Source organism: Cavia porcellus, unplaced genomic scaffold (genome assembly GCF_034190915.1).
Source record: "Cavia porcellus strain 051 isolate PalLab524CR breed Dunkin Hartley unplaced genomic scaffold, mCavPor4.1 scaffold_7, whole genome shotgun sequence".
Classification (NCBI taxonomy): domain Eukaryota; kingdom Metazoa; phylum Chordata; class Mammalia; order Rodentia; family Caviidae; genus Cavia; species Cavia porcellus.
Window position 1 is genome coordinate 39,678,416 of NW_026947490.1, and position 13,205 is coordinate 39,691,620.

Below are 13,205 nucleotides of genomic sequence, written 5' to 3' on the forward strand. Positions count from 1 at the left end.
CAGCAGCCAAAGATTAGACACTTAAGCAGGTTTTATCAGGAAACCATTGCATGGGGACATCCCAGGTTGGGAAGAATGCAGAAAACACACCTAGGTTAAGGAAAACAGTCTAAAACAGGAAACTTAATCATATTCATTGCATTTATTGCCTTCAGCCAACAATGAAAATCACGTTCTATTATTTCCTAATTTTCTAGACCATATACTTTAGGATTGTATTTTGTCTACTTTTTGCTTGTCTCTGTGCGTCCCTAATTCCAGGATAGACTGAATATTCCTCCTGCAGCCACATTTTCTACCCTTACTTCTTTGGTTCACAGCAGGTTCAGTACAGTGGCTAAGAACTTGGGGCCTGGGGTCAACAGCACTTGTAATAGAGTCCTAATTCTGGTGATCTTAATGTGCCAGAAATGGTCAGCATCTGACAGCAGGTCTAAAGTTGTGCTAAAATGCCAGTACACACAGTGATGTATGCACACCCATGCTTTTAGCAGCACAATTCATAACAGCTAAATCTTAGAAGCATGCTATATGTCCATCAACAGATGAATGGATAAAAAAATGTGTTATTTATACACAGTGGTGTACGAATCTGCCATAAAGAAGGATAAATTTGACTCACTGGTAGGTAAATGGATGCACTTTGAAAGTATAATATTAAGTGAAGTAAATCAGACATGCAAGCTTAAAGATTGCATGGCTTTTCTTATATGAGAAACTCAATATATAAGGTGCAAAAAGAAAGAGGGACAACAGGAGAGGAAGAGAAGTTAATAGTCCAATGTGGACAATGTATCTAAAAGTGTATGTTTATTTAGCATAACTATCTTATGTGTCTTATAAGTTTTTTGGCCTGTTAGTCTAGCTTTGAATCTGCATGTATGATAATTAACTTTATAAGCACTTAGAAATAAACTAATCTGATGTTAGTAAAAAAAAAAAAGGAGGGAGAAGAATGGGAAATAAAAGAATTGAGATGTGTTATGTACAGGTACCAGTCACCCACAACGATTGCAAACATTATGTACGACAAACATACACTTAATTAGCCCAATACATATAACCACTCAGTGAGATCATTCTTGGCATAATAAAACACTGTTGACAACAAAATGAGCAAAACATATCCAATTTGAGCATAAAAACATGCCACAAGGGGAAAAAAACCAATCCCAAATAAAGATGATAATTTTTCAGTTAGTTTTCCTTTTCTCTCAAGTTAGACGATTCTAAACTCCTACTGGCACATGAAAAATGCCAATTTTACTCAGCAGCCAACCTGACTTCTCTAAGTATGCTGCTATTAACAGCAACTTGGATTAAAGGATGTGGATAAATTTTAGAATTATAGATACTGTAATGTAATTTGTTCTAGGAGATTTATGAAATTCAGAAAAACAAAAACAATAAATAGAAAGAGAGGTTCAAGAGTCAAAACCCAACACCATTACCTATAAAATAATATTGATTTCATAGCAGCCCTATAATAGTTCACAAATATAGCATTTTATACACTTCATATTATTTACCGTAAGTTTCTTACATCAACAACTATTCTGCAAAAAATTACATTTTAAGCGACTATATAATATTCTACCATATACCACAACTTGTCTACCACTGAATCCCTAGTGTTGCTACTTTGTACTACAAATTAAGGTTATATTCATGAGAGAGGAGCTAGAGAACTGCTTCAGAAAGTGGCAAAAATGATGGGATCAGTGTGTTTGGATTAAGTGGGAGTATTCTGAGGGGTAGTAATGATAATGTGTTTTTTACTGCAATTTTAAAAGATTTAATATTTGCAAAAACAAATTATTATGAACAACCCTTTAAAATAATCCTCAGGTCATATTTAACTAGTTTTATTTACTGATGTTTCCTTAGGGCCTAAAAGAATTCTCACTTAGCACAGGGTCACTCACTTAATATTAAAGAATGAATTTTTTTATTTTGAAGAGAATAAAACCAAATGAAATAAAACAGAATAGAGTCAATCACAACAAAACAATGAACATGGTATATGACTTCAAAACAAGATAAAAGGAACTTAATAATGTTACCATAATGCCTCTCATTATCTTCAAAATACCTGTCCATGCCATCAGGCATAATAAAATAAAATAATACAGAATAAAACCAAAATAATGGAAGCAGTGCAAGACTTCAAAATAAGATAATAGTAAAACAACAGTGGCTACCATAATGCCTCTTGTTATCTTCAAAGTAGTTTGCCTATACCATCAGACATAATACAATCAAGCAAAGCAAAATACAATAAAATCAATAAAAAAAGCAATGAATGCAATACAGGGGTTCAAAACAAGACAACAGGAAATCAATAATGGCTACCATAATATATTTTTGTTATCTTTGAAATAGCTGTCCATGACATAAAATATCTAATAAAATTAGATAAACTGAATCAGAATAAAGCCAGAGTAAACAACGATAATACAGATTTCAAATCATGATAACAGATTAACGATGGCCACTGCCTTCCCTCTTTAGACATTTTCTCCCCTTTCACTTTCACAATATGTATTGTGCATTTTGGATTCCACTAACTCCTTTTGTTTTTTATACTAGGGAGACACATTACTCTGGACCATTTCATCCATGAGCATGATCTCAAGTTGTATCCTTCTAGAAGAGCCTCAAGGTTATCTTTTTTTTGTAGCTGGGTAGCTTCCCTTGTATAAAAATGCCGTGTCTTTCTTGTCCACTCTGCAGCTGATGGGTAAGCTACCCCCACTTCTTTCTGGTTCCCTGTCACATAGAGCATTGTTCTCTCTCTTTGGACTTTCAGTCTATGAACCCCCTTTTGAGTTAAATGTGTTTTTGTATAAAGCATGTTGATGGATCCTTTCTTCTGATCCACTCTGCCTGTGCTTCTTTTTACTGGTGAATTGAGGCCATCCACATTAATGGTTATGGCCCACATGTACTGCCTTGTCTCTGTCATGCTTTTTTCCTGCTCCTGGCTGTCAACTTTTCCTTCATTCAATTGTTTGCCCTGTTTGGTGATCCCCACTGCCACTGTTCCTGGAACTGTGGTCTTTTTTATCTCTCTAGAAAGTCCTTTAGTATTCTTTGTAGGGTTGGTTTGGTGGTTGTGAATTCTTTCAGCTGTTCTTTGTCATGGAAGTATCCTGTTTCTCCATTAATTGTGAAAATTTTGCAGGATATTATCAGTCTGGTTTGGAAGTTGTTTTCTTTCAGGACTTGAAATACTTCACTCCAACGTCCTCTTGACTTGATGGTTTGTGTCGAGAAGTCTGTTGTGATTCTGATAGGTTTTCCTTTATAGGTAATCTGTTTCTTTTCTCTAACAGCTTTTAATACTCTGTTCTTGTGTTGAAATTCTGGTTTCTTGATTATTACATGTCTGGATATATTTTGGTCATGTCTAGCTGGAGTGCAATATGCCTCACCTAACTGAATGTGACTTCCTTTTCCCATGCTTGGGAAGTTTTCTGATATTTCTGTAAATAGACTTCTAGTGTCATTTGTTTGACCTCTGGGTTTTTAACTCATACTTATTATTTGTAAGTTAGGTTTCTTTGGGTTGCCTTGCAGCTATTGAATTGTTACTTCCTGGTTCCTTGTTATTTTTAGGAGAGTTTTTCTTTTGCAATTACAAGCTATGAGTCTGCCTTCAAGGTCTGAAACTCTATCTTCAGTTTCTTTCAAGTGCTTTTGCCAGCTTTCAATGGAGTTTTTAATTTCCTGGATATCCCTTTGAACCTGTTGCATGTATTCTAAACCTTTTTTATACTGCTTATTTGAGGTTTCCTCATTTTCCTATGCTCTTCTATTTTTTTTAATCTATGTCTTCTTTAGAGATGCTTAACAATTCTTTTATTATGTTTTTCATTTCTTCTTTTACCTAAGATAGTATTTCTGTTCTAATTTCTTTCACAGGCTCACAAAGTTGTTTCTTTACTTCAGTTGCCATCTCTTTAGAAACTTCAGGTGTGTGACTCCGGTCTCTTCCACGTTTACATCTTCTGGACCTGCCCTCTTTGGGCTGGAGACCACAGACTGCTTTTTGATTCTTTGTCTTGAGATATTCCTGGGTTCCTCCGGACAAGTGGGTAGTGGGGTCCCAGGCACTTTCCACACTGACTACAATTTCTCTGAAGCAAGACTGTTTGGTTCTTCCAGCCAGTGCTGGCTGTATCTGATGGTGGCCACTGGGTGAACTGGTGCAGGGCCGTCAGCTGCTTTTCCCACCTGTACTGGCTCCCTGATGGCTGGTGGTGTGTGCATGGGGATAAGGCTCAGTCCAAGCAACTTCCACTAGTCTGCACCCAGCTAGGAGCTGCAGAGGAATCTGGCAGTAGTTCTGGTTCTGGGCTTATCTGGCCAGACTTCAAAATAGCTCCTGGCCAATTGCTCTTTCCAGCCAGAGGACTGAGTTCGGCACTCACTACCACCACCAAGTTCAGTCCTCTGTATCTGCCAATCCCCTCTACTGTCACGTTTATTTGCAGAGGCCTCTAAGGTCGCCAGCCATCACCCTTACAGTGACCGTGCATTCTCAGGTTCCAACAGCTCCTCTAGCACAGTGGGTCTGACTCCAGGTGAAGGCGCAGCAAGCTACTGCCCACTTCATTTAAATTATTCTTACTTTCTGTGGGCTTCAATTCTCACCTTAGATTCTTCTTGAGTGCAGGGGATCCACTTCCTTCTTTTTGTCTTCCCTACAATGTTATATCCCAGTGTCTGGACTGTGTATCTCAGAAAGGCTGTTTACTGTTCCACTATTTCCTTTTCATGGCACAAATGCATTTCTTTAGGATACTACTATAGTTAGAGAAATGAAAGTTCTTCCATTTAACATGTATAATTCATGATTTTTTGATGTATTCACAGAACTGTGCAGCTATCACCATACTCTAATTTTAAGAAAGTTTCATTATTTCAAAAGAAGTCCTATACCCACGAGCCATCACTCCCTACTACCCTTCTCTGCCCCTCAACCCTGGAAACCACTGATGTACTCTCTATAGATTTGCATACTCTGAACATTTCATAAAAATGGAATAATGGAGCATGCAGTCTCTCGTGATCAGCTTCTTTTACTTAGTACAGTGTTTTTAACTTTCATCTATGTTGTACCATGTATCAGTACTTCATTCTGCTGTAACGTTGAATACTAACAACATATGGGATATAGTACATTTTGTTCATTCATTTACTGGTAGATGGGCATTGAGGTTTCTACTTTTTGGCTATTAATGATGCTGCTGTGAATGTTCATATGCAAATTTCTGAATGCATGTATCTTTTCATTTCCTTCAGTATGCACCTCAATGGCCAGAGGAAGTGCTAGATCTTATGGCAACTTTACGGTTAAATTCTGAGGAAATGTTTTTCAAGGTGACCGTACCACTTCATAATCTCACCTGCAACATCTAACAGTTCCGATTTCTCCATGCCCTTGCTAACATTTGTTATTATGTTTTTTTTTTTTTTAAATTTCAACCATCTGAGTGGACATACAGTGGTGTCTTATGGTTTTCATTTCTATTTCACTATTTGGCAATTATGTCAAGCATCTTTCTCTTTTCACACACTTGCTCAACATTTATGTATCTTATTTGGAAAACTCTATTCAGATCCTTTGCCCATATTTTACTGTTGAAAAAGCAGTAAGACTTCTTCTATAGATTTTTCAGATAAATGATTTGCAAATTGTTATACGATTCTCCCATTTTAGGATTGGTATACTTCAAATCACAAAAGTTTTTTGTTCAACTTCTTTTGGATGTGAATATCCCAGCACTGTTTGTTAAAATGACTAGCATTGAAAAATCAATTGAGGATTTCTGGTGAGGCTTTATTTCTGGTCTCTCAATTCTGTCCCGCATTTTCCACTCAACAACTTCCACTGAGACCCCACCAGCGGCTGAGGACATTCCTGCTGTTAAGTGCCTTCTTCCCTGACAATGAGGTTTTTCTTGAGGATTCCATGAACACTTTTTTTCTCTTCCATGTTCTGGAAGCAGCCATGGCTGAACTTGGAGGTAATATCAATGAACTTGCGGTCAGTCTTCTCTAGAGACTCTTGTTTGGTCCGCACAAGCAAGGACTTGCAGAAGGTGAGCACCTGCTTCTTGGTTCCCAACACTCAGCCTTTCAGTATGACCAAGTATTGGTCACTTTAACATAGTGGAAGAAGCTATCCAGAGGGTTGCTCTTGTCACAGACATTGTGGTCAGTGGTAAGCTAACTTAATTAGCTTGCCGTCATTGATGAGGTAGCCCTGGCCAATCTTGTAGAGCTTTGTGTTGATCTCCATGCAGTGATGTAATCTTTCCACTCAGTATGTGCCATGCAGAAGGCCACACAGGCAGTATGCCACACTCCAATACAGGAACCCAGACCTTGTTGGGTCTTGTGGGGCAGCTTCTTAGTGTGCTAGCAACTGATGACTTCTTTGTAGCCTTTGCCCTTGGTCACCCTGATTACATCGATCATCTTGTCATACCTGAACACCTGGCTCACAGGGAACTGCTACCCCAGCCTCTCCTGGGTCCAGTCCAGGATCTTGGTCACAGTGCTCCTGATCTCTATGAGTAGGCATTCTGACATGGTGGTGTGGCCAATAATTCAGATGATCTTGCAGTACTTCTTCATGTTGCTTAAGTCCGTATACAGCTGCTTCTTGCCCATGCTATCCGCCATTTCTTGCAGTACTTGGTGAAGGCCTTCTTCTTAGATTTATGTCAGTTCTTATGAAAGTGTCTTTTACACTCATCACTAACATGCTCTGCAAAGACAGTCTTGATTGTCTGGAAGCCTCAAAGGCCTTCCATGTAGCCCACAATGCCTAAAACTACTGTAAGTGGTGTTAACACAATGGTCATGTCCTCCACAATTCCTTCTTGCTCACCTTGGATCCTGACCTATTCACTTCACGCACCATGTGGGTAGGCTCACCTTATAGCCAGAAAGGATGTGAAGTGGATGGGTTTGAAAGGGACATCCTTGGGGAAGCTCTTTGCCTTCCTCTGATGTCTACTGCTGCACTTCCAAGGCAAGGAGCCCAAGGACCTGTGTCTGGACTTTTTGTGAGACATCTTGTCATTATGTCCCTCCAGTAAAGCTGGTCTCTCAATTCTATAACATTCAACTATGTCTATTCTGCTAGTATTACACTATCTTAATATGACATTGTAGGAAATTTTAAACTCAGCAAGTTTGAGTCTTTCAACTTTGTTTTTTTTTCTTTTTAAGGATTGTTTTGGTCATTCTGGGTCTTTTGGGTTTGCCTATGAATTCTGGGATCAGATTTTTAACTTCTATGCAAAGTCCATTTGAAATTTTTAAGAGGCTATCTGGGATTGTGAGAGGGATTATTTTGACTCTGTAGATAGATTTGGGGAATACTGTTATCTTAATAAGTCCATAAATCCATGACCATGGCATAACTTTCCAATTTAAGTTTTTAAAACTTGCAATGTGTTTTAGCTTTTAAGATCAATTTTTTGCTTTTTTATTACAGTTATACTCAAGGATTTTATTTGTTTTGATGCTATTCTTTCCAGGAAGTGTTTATATTCTTTGGTCTCTTCTTTAAAAACAATTTTTTTTCATTAATCTGTGGGAATCTTTTGGATACCAACCCATTTAAGAATACTTAATATGTTCTTATCTTTATCTAGAGCATAGTTTTTAGTGTCAGGAATGACTCTGATATCAAGCAGACATACTTCTAGAAAAAGGTGTAGTTTGTGTAATGATAAGATTGTATACATTTATAAGTGTAATGATACACAAAGCTCAAGAGACATATTGTTGATGAGCAGCCAGAAACATAAAACTGAGCAAACTGAGGTCATAAAAATACAGTGAATGGGGGCTGGGGATTTAGCTCAGCAGCATAAGTACCTGCCTTGCAAGCAGGCAGTCGTGAGTTTGATCCCTGGTACCGATAAAAATGAAAAAGACCCCCCACCCCAAAAATACAGTGAATGTTTAAATTTTAAAGAATTAAAGGTTAATTACAGTAAGAGGCACATTGTCATTAGTTCTCCTCAAAATATCTCCCCTTACTTCAAACACTCTCAGCACACTGTTCTTGCCACTTTCTGATGAGTTTGAGAAGTTCCATTTTGTGAGTGTCCTTTTGTGGCTACTTCAGTCTCCTTCCTAAATTGATTCAAAATGCTTATGGTAATTTCTGCTAAATAACAATATTACAGTGTGTCCTCACCCATCTTTTCACCAGATCTGGCTCACCAGTCACCAGATATGTGACCTCTGGTTCCTCTCCAAAGTCAAAATGAGCGCAAAATGTTAATGTGTTAATCAATTCAGAATATCGAGATAGCCAGGACAGTGTCTTAAAGACACAAAAGAGGACTTTTAGAACAGTTCAGAAAGTGAATGACGGAAAGTACTCAAAGTGAAGGGGAATATTTTATGGGGATGCATGACAATGTCTGATTTACTATAATAGTCTTAAAAACTTAACCTTTACTATAGTTTGATCACACTGCATGTATTAGAAAGCCTTGGTTATCAGTGATATATCTGATGTGCCTAACCAGGTTTTCTGTATTATAGAGTTGCAGGCTAGAAATAGACAGCAATAATATATCCTTTCTGTGTACAATAACTAGAATTTTCCTTAATGGATCCTGTTCATGCTCTTCATCATTTGTAACAATGACAGCTAAAATTTGTTTAAAATTCACAAAATGTCTCAGTGGTTCTCCCACAGGACTTACAAATGACTCATTTAAACTTTGGCAGTCTAGCTCCAGAGTATATGTTCTTAACCACTATGCCATACTAGTTAGAATATTAAGTACTGCCAAAGAGACTCAGAATTCTGGTACCAAAATCTGTTGGTTGCCTTTTAATGCTCCATGGCATTATGGGGTAGTGCTGTAGATTTACAATTTTATCAATCTTTTCAAAGAACTAATTCTTTTGATTTCAACAATTCTCATTATTATGTTCTCAATTTCACTGCTTTTACCTTTCTTATTTTGACCTGCTTACATTCATTGGGTTTATTTTGCTTTTTTAAGGCAAAGACTTAGATTACTGGTTTCAGACTTTCCCCCTTTTCCATGGCAAATATCTCCCTCATACATTGCTTCAAATGAGTCCCCCAAGTTTTGACATACTGCTCTTGCATGGGACTCCATGTTCCTCAAAGTTTCCTTTTTGTACCACGACTGCCTAGTTTTCAAGCACTAAAATTTTCCTTTTATCTCTCTGCACTGATTTCTAATTTATATTCACTGTGCTCAGAGAACATATTCTCTGTGATCATAATATTTTCTTTTTTGTTGTTTTATGGCCCAGGACACACAATCCATTTTGGTAAGTATTCTGTGGATACTGGAAAAGAACAGCTCTTCTACTTTTCTAGGGAAATGTTCCATAAATGCTTATTGGATTCTCTTGGTATTGTGGAGCCCTATATTCTTGATGATTTTCCATCATTCTATTAACTGTTGAGAGAGAGCTACCACTGTGGATTTTTCTATTCTCCCTTTTTATTTTGTCACCTTTTGTTTCATATATGTTGTAGGTCTACCGTTTGGTGCACGCACACGTACCCTGATCCTGTTATGGTTATGTCTTGCTTTGCCCCTGGTAAATGTTCTTAATCTGCCATCTACGTTGTCTAATCACATCTTTCTTCTGCTTACATATGCATGTCTCTCTTCTTTCAATCTACATATACTGCTGTGATTATGGAGAATTCTTTCATAGACAACAGTTGAATCATGTTTTTTAAAATCCACTCTCATTTCTGTCAACAATTAGCATTTTAGATCATTTATTTTTAATATAATTATTGCTACCTTAGGTTTCAAGCCTATTTGTTTTTTGAAAAATTCCTTGTCTTCTTGTGGGTATTTGAACATTTTTAAAATTCCATTTTATTTATCCATAGCATTTTTTAGTATATCTCTGTATACATTTCTAGTGGTTTTTCTGGGTATTATAGTACATTCATAACTTATTTCATGCTACTAAGATGAACATTTTACTAGTTTGAGTGAAACACTGAAGCCTCCATTTAAGTCCCGTCCTTTTCCATTTATAATATATTGTCCTATATATTCCCTGCACATATACTGAGAATATAAAATAATATTATGTTTGCCTCAGCCATTGAATGTAATTTATAAACTGAAGAGGCATTTATTAGATTTGTTCATATTGTACCATGTTCATTACCTTTGCTTTCATCCTGATGTTCTAAAATTTCCTCTTTTATCATTTGTTTTCTATCTTTAGTCATTCGTTTAGGATAGGTCTGATGGCAATAAACTATATCAGTTTTTTTTCACTGAGAATGTTTTGCTTTCTTGTTAATTCCTGAAGGTATTTTTGTGGGCTATAGGATTCTGGGTTGACAGTTATTTTCTTCTCCCACCATCTGAAAAATATGCCAGTTCCTTCTGACCTCCATGGTTTGTGCTGACATAACCAAGGGCACTGTAATCACCAATGGTGGTCTCATTTTTGTTTGACTACTTTTAAGACTTTAATTCAGTCTTCAGTACTTTATCACATGTTTTGGTGTTCTTCTGTTTATTCTATTTGACATTAGCTCAGTTTTTAGAATCTGTTATCTTTTGCCAAATTGGTGAAAATTTTTAGTCATTTATTCAAATACGTATCTGAGTACTTTTTTTCACCCTTAAACGCCATCTTTTCTTCTGGGATTCTGATCACATGAATTTTAGACTTTTTGCCATTGAAGTTGTTCATTTTGGGTGTTTTTTAGTGTATTTACTCTTGTTCAGAGGAAGACATTTTTCAATTGCTCTACCTTCAACTCTGCTGAGTGCTTCTCTGATTATTTCACCTTGCTGTTGAGCCTATCCACCATGTTAATATGGGGCTCTGGAATTTTTCACTTCTAAAATTGTCCTTTCCTTCTTTATATCCTCTGTTTCTTTGCTTTGAGTTTATATTTCAATTTGCTTGTAACTGCTTAGTGAAGCTTTTTATGAAGTCTGCTTTAAACTTACCAGATAATTTCAGTTTCTGTGTCTTTGTGTTAATAACTGTTACTTCTTTTGAGAGAGATTTTCTGGCTCTTAACATACCAAATGGTCTTCAGTTATATCCTAGTACATGAGAAAGCTTGTACCTTTTTAAAATCTGGGTAAGCCTCCTCTGACACCATCTTAGTTTATTTTGGCTGCTATTAAAAAATAACATATATTGGGCAGCTTATAAACAATGAAAATTTTCTTACAGTTCTGGAGGATAGAAAGTCCGAGACCAAGGCACTGGCAGATTCCTTGTCTAGTGAAAGGCTGTATCCTTGTTCACTGATGGTATCTTTTTGCCGTGCCCTCACAAATGAGCTCCTTGGGCTATTTCATAATGGAACTTAGCACCTCCAAGGGGTTTTACCTCCTAATATCTTAGGGATTAGGATTTCTACATAAAAGTTTTATGGGATACAAATATGCAAACTGTAGCACTGTCAGTGGGGGAAAAGGGTGCTACCTAGCTATCTGTAGATGGAATGTGTCCAGAATGCCTTCTTGACCTCTAAAGACATTTGGGGTATAGGAGCAAGGAATGCCTCATTATTGCTGGGTAAAATGAAAACAAAGCCCATGTTCCCTTCAGGGATTCTGCTGACACCATCTTGTCCTGGAAGGAAAAGCTTTGGTTAATTCTTATACATCATTCACTGACCATGGAGTGGGGCAGAAGGAGAGGGGGCTCACTACCTCTGAGTGTGATTCAAGTGGTGATCCAGCTTTTCTGTTGACCTCCTCTGACATCTTCCTGCTATGGAAGGGAAAGGAAGGGGCATTCATTACCACTAAGTGTGGACTAAAATCTAGGCTCCCCAAGTAGCCATACCTGATGGCTCTGGGAAATGGTGAAAGCCCTGATTCTCCACTAGACTTTGTTGACCTACCCCTGGCAGGAAGCAGTGAGTGCTCTATCACAGCCAGGCAGACACCTAGACTCTCTGAGGACCGCCAAGAAAGGCTGGAGGGGGCCACATATTTTTTGTCATGTTGGCTAGCACGTGGCAGTTAATGATTGGAACTTCCCTCCTGCCAGGCTCGCATTTCCTGGTCCTTTGCTACAAAGACAGAATACTGGTGGTGCTGGGGATTCAATCCAGGGCCTTTGCACTGATGTACAGTCTCAGCCCTTTTTAAATTGTTTTAAAATTTTGAGATTGGGCCTTGCTAAGTTACTAAGTTGTCCAGCCTGGGTGTAGACTTGTGATCTTCCTGCCTCAGCTTCCCATAATGCTAGAATTATAGGTGTGTATCACCATACCCAAATTTTGGTGGTTTTATTTATTTATTTATTTGTCTCAGTTCATTGCTACCTCCAGCTTGTGACTTCTTCAGTACCCAGTCTAGGAAAGATGGTGGGGGGAGGGGTGGTGGTGGTGGTGGAGAGGGAACCTCAGGGGACTCCTGCTGTTTTTCTCCTGCTGGTCTTTCAGTCTCTATGGAGGCTGTCTTCTTTCTACTTCTCAAACTCTTCTCATATTCACTTTATGCATCCTGTACTTAGGGGAGGAATAGGGAGAAGTGTGTTATCCCATCTAGTCTGGAATCAGATAGAATACTTAAAATTTCCCTAAAGCATTTACCATTGTTGTATCTTGCTTCCACAAAGGGTTAATACAACATAATTAACCTGCATCCTGTTAGACATTAATGAAGCAAAAGCCCACTATTAATGCCATTGCTGTTTTGCTTTATCTTTTAAAACTTTTATTCACATTCCTGATTGAAAACCTGACCTTCAGTCAGCAGGACGTTCTCCATCACTCATGAAATGAAGGCATTGTGTCCTATAGAAAACACTGCCTCTTGTCACCCCATGGAGGTCTCATTTTGTCTTTCATTTTTCTAAACCTATTATTCTCTTTTTCCATTTGACATGATTACAGATAAGTGGTTCTAATTTATGGAGAAAGTAAAACTTAAAGAAGTTAAATCACTTACCAAAGTTTAAAGAACTAGTTATTTTCAGAGTTGATAGCAGCAAATTGGTTTTATTACTAAGGATCTTTTCTTTACAATAATGTTCTTGCTTAAAATCTGATACTTACAATTACTTCTAACACCAACATAGTTTTAAGTATAAAAGTCAAAGTTTAGAACTTAACATGAAATAAATTAGCTGTATTATTTTAAAATTGTGTGTACTTCAAAGAGTACTTTTATTCTGTT

The 13,205-nt window shown here is 37.5% G+C and overlaps 1 protein-coding gene and 1 pseudogene across 9 annotated transcripts in view; both read right to left on the minus strand.

Annotated features, from left to right (window-relative positions):
• Dpy19l3 (dpy-19 like C-mannosyltransferase 3) overlaps positions 1 to 13,205 on the minus strand; it is an 81,327-nt gene that overhangs the window by 30,374 nt on the left and 37,748 nt on the right. The window lies entirely within an intron of this gene.
• Positions 4 to 12,460, minus strand: LOC134476934 (large ribosomal subunit protein uL3-like; annotated as a pseudogene).